This window comes from Cornus florida, unplaced genomic scaffold, assembly GCF_030987335.1.
Source record: "Cornus florida cultivar Cherokee Brave unplaced genomic scaffold, ASM3098733v1 CherokeeBrave_3.0.0_Hap2_Chr11, whole genome shotgun sequence".
Classification (NCBI taxonomy): domain Eukaryota; kingdom Viridiplantae; phylum Streptophyta; class Magnoliopsida; order Cornales; family Cornaceae; genus Cornus; species Cornus florida.
Window position 1 is genome coordinate 82,243,117 of NW_026775581.1, and position 4,551 is coordinate 82,247,667.

Sequence of the window (4,551 nt, forward strand, 5' to 3'; positions counted from 1 at the left end):
TACTACATCGTGAGACAAATAGAGCAATGTCCCTCTTCATACCTGCCCACCAAAACTGCCGCTTCATATCATGATACATTTTGTCACCTCCAGGATGAACTGAAAACTCAGAGTGGTGAGTCTCAGTCATCACATCCTTCCTCAACTCATCAGCAGAAGGTACCACTAACCGTCCCTTGTACCTCAAACCTCCATCAGCCCCAACATAGTAGAATGGAACCTCTCCGGAAGCTATCTCTGCAACTTTATCAATGCACTGCTGATCCGTGAGTTGTGCCTTCAAAACTTTGTGAATGATAGAAGGTGTAACTACCATACAAGCCAAGAAAGCATCCGACAATTCATCCACCCTCTTCAACGCATTCCACTCAGTAGTGAATAGAGTGAAAAGACTACCAACAGGTCGACGACTGAGTGCATCTGCCACCACATTCGCTTTCCCTGGATGATACTGGATAGAGAAATGATAGTCTTTCAGAAAATTCAACCATCGGCGCTGTCTCATATTCAGGTCTCGCTGAGTGAACAAGTACTGCAGACTCTTGTGATCATTAAATAATCTGAAGGATTCACCCAACAGATAATGCCTCTAAATACGTAAGGCAAAGACCACCGCTGCCAACTCCAAATCATGTGTTGGATAATTAAGCTCATGAGGCTTAAGCTTCCGAGATCCATACGAAATTGGTCGCTCCTCCTGCATCAAGACACATCCCAGACCCTGCAAAGAAGCATCTGTGTAGACAAGATACTCAATCCCGCTCTGTGGGGTAGATAAAACCGGTGCAGAAGTCAACTTAGTCTTCAGTTCATCAAAAGCTTTTTGACAATGTTCATCCCACACGAACCGTACACCCTTCTTAGTCAGATGAGTGAGTGGTCCCACTATCTTTGAGAACCCCTGGATGAACCTTCTATAATAACTTGCCAAACCGAGAAAACTCCGAATCTCGGTAGGTGATGTAGGCTGTCCCCAATCAACCACCGCTGAAACCTTGGCTGGATCCACCGCTATTCCCCTTTCTGACACCACGTGACCCAGAAATTTCACTTCCCGCTGCCAAAATTCACACTTCTCAAACTTGGCATACAACTGATGCTCACGAAGCGTCTGTAAGACTATCCGAAGATGTCTAGCATGATCGTCCTCTGACCTCGAGTAAATCAAAATGTCATCTATGAAGACAATGACAAATTGATCCAAGTAAGCTCTGAAGACTCTATTAATTAAATCCATGAAAACCGCTGGTGCATTAGTCAACCCGAACGGCATCACCCGAAACTCATAAGATCCATATCTAGTGGGAAACGCTGTCCTCGGGACATCCAGCTCCCGAACCCGAAGTTGATGATATCCAGACCGCAGATCAATCTTAGAGAAATAAGTAGCTCCCTTCAATTGATCAAACAAGTCATCAATCCTGGGCAAAGGATACTTGTTACGAATAGTAACCTTGTTCAACTCCCTGTAATCTATACACAAGCGGAGCGAACCATCCTTCTTCTTCACAAATAAAACCGGTGCTCCCAGGGTGAAATACTCCTGCGAATGAAACCCTGGCTGAATAGCTGCTGAATCTGATCCCTTAGCTCGCGCATCTCCACTGGTGCCATCCTATATGGTGCCCTAGCAATAGGCGTAGTGCCTAGAGCTAAGTCTATCACAAAGTCGATCTCGCGACTAGGCGGCAACCTTGGAATCTCCTGAAATACATCCGGGTAATCCTGTACAATTGGTATGTTATCCAATAATACAGTAGTCCCCTCATCCGTTTCCTCCTCCATGTGAAACAAATAGGTGCTAGTGATCCCCTTAGAACGCGGCATAGCGACGACGTACATGTCCTGACCAGGTATGGTGAAAATAACTGATCTATCATAACAATTAACTTGGGTATGGTAATGCGATAACCAATCCATCCCAAGTATCACGTCATAAATGTGCATGTCCAGGACCAATAGATTGGCGAGAAATCTGAGTCTACCAATATCTAGTGTCACAGGCCCATCACTCTCATGTAAAATGGCTATATCGCCCAATGGTGTAGAAATACCTTGAGGTTTAGTGCATACCCTCGTCCTCATCCCAGATAAAGCAACAAAAGTCCTAGCTACAAATGAATGTGTAGCACCCGTATCAAATAAAACACGTCCATGCAAACCATGACTAGGAAACTTACCCTCAACAGCCTGAGGTGCCCGAACATCCTGTGGCATGGGGTTGTACACCCTGCCATAGTGCAACTGCTGCGGTGCCTGTCCCTGAGGCTGCGGCGGCGCTGGTAAAGCCAGATATGTCTGTCCCTGAATCCGTGGAGCCTGTGGAGCTGGTAAAGGCACTGGTGCCCTCTGCCCCTGTTGCACATGTTGTCCCTGTCTCTGTCCCTGTCTTACTGTAGGACACTGCCTGGAAGTGTGACCATACTCTCCACAAGTATAGCAACTACCCTGGAAAATACCAAATGGCCTCTTCTGTCGGTTAGCCTGTGGCTGACCCTGTCCTGCCTGTGGTCCCCCATTCTGCTGCCTCTGAATAGGTGCCCCATTCTGCTGAGCATCTGAACCACCCTTGTGCTTCTTCCAAGGCTGATGTCCCTGGAATTTGCCCCTGTCATTCTGTCGGTGTCCGTTCCCATTCCCTTTCTCAGCTGACTGATTAGCAGAGTCTCGATCACCCCGCTTCTCACCCTTGGCCTGTCTGAAATCCACGGTCAACTGATACTACTGTAGAGCGGCGTCTACCACCTGAGCATAAGTAGTATAGGCTGGACTCCCCGTAATAGCTCTCTTGATAGACCACATCAGTCCCTTGACGAAACTGTTGCGCTTCTTTTCCTCTGTATCCACCTCCTCCGGTGCAAAAAGAGATAGGCGCGTGAACTGCTGCTCATACTCTGCCACTGTCATGTTCCCCTATTGTAGATTAAGAAACTCAGTCTTCATGGCTGCCCTGATTGCATAAGGGAAATACTTTTCATCAAAGCGTGCACTGAACTGATCGTAAGTCAATGCCATCCTCTCCGATGCGGTGGTAACTGACTCCCACCACTGTAGTGTATCCCCAACTAGCTTGAAGGTAGCAAACATCTGCTTCTGAACCTCCGTGCACTGAACCAAGCGAAGATGTCGCTCGATGTCCTGTTTCCACTGATGAGCTGCTTTCGCATCGGTGGAGCCTGTGAACTCAGGTGGGTTCCCCTTTGTGAAAGAACTCCTAGCCTTCTCCCAAGTATCAATCCGAACAACCGGTGCTGGTAACGGCGCCGGCTGTACTTGAGGCTGATTCCGAAGTGCCCCCTGCTTCTATAGCCCGAGCAATAAGGTCATTGATGTGAGGAGGAAACTCTGGATCTCCTCCCTGATCCCGAGTCTGCTGAACTTCCTCATGGTCCTCATAGAATTGACCCTCATCCTCCTGACGCTGCCTACGAGCCGCCTCCCTTCGTTGCTTGTTTCTCTGATTGTCCCGTCTTCTTCTAGCGTTAACCATTTTGTTAACATAGAAAGACAGACATTAGTACGATTTAACCGAACCGTAAAGAATACAATGAATCATAATCTTAGGCTCTAACTAAAAGAATACGCTACGCGGAAGTCTTAAAACGATAGATCCCTAGAGACACTTGAACCTGGAGTGCTCTGATACCAACTGTGATACCCCTCGATTCTAGAGCCACGGGTGATCAAGACCGAGCACAGATCCGAGGGATATCAAACAATTAATATTTAAACAAGCATTGGAATACAAGATGAATTAAAAATAAATAGATAAGCTGAAAGGAAAACTAAATATATAATCCTCAAATAAATAATGATTAAAATCCCATAATAAAATCCTCCAATCTTCTGATACCAGTAATTAATTAAACTACAACTCGGGAATCCATACTGTGGACCCCTAATAATATCCTAACTGAAATAACTGAATCGAAATAAAAATAATAAGTTACTAATGAAGAAGAGTCCTAAGTAGAGTCGGAAGAATGAATGGCTGTCTCTGCTCGGCACGAACAATCTCTAAGACTGGAACTGATGAACACCTGAAAAATAATGGTGGGTCAGGCCCACATACAAGTTCTAATCTACTACATCCCAAACAGAGACCCGATACACGTACACATCCTAATTAATTCAACAATAACTAAATAGTCCATATATAGATATATATACACACTAAAGGAACCTCACTAGACTATAGAGTTGTCTCAACCTGAATAGTAGGCAACATGCAAAATGCACATATAGTGGGCATGAGTACCTAGACCTACCAGGGTACACAACCACACTATATCTAGCTATACATCCCTGGCAATATACGCACCCTAACCACTGATCCTGAGACTCAAGCTCATATCATGGCATATAATTCTATATGTAAAATTCATCATATCCAACCATCCAAATAAACTATCCAATTATTATTTCAATAATATGTCATCCAACTATTCCGTTGACCTGACACGAATAAGTAGGACTTAACACTGTGGTTAATTCGTTCCCCTATTAAAAATAGGTAGGACTTAACTCTTAAGTTAATCCGTCCCTAATATG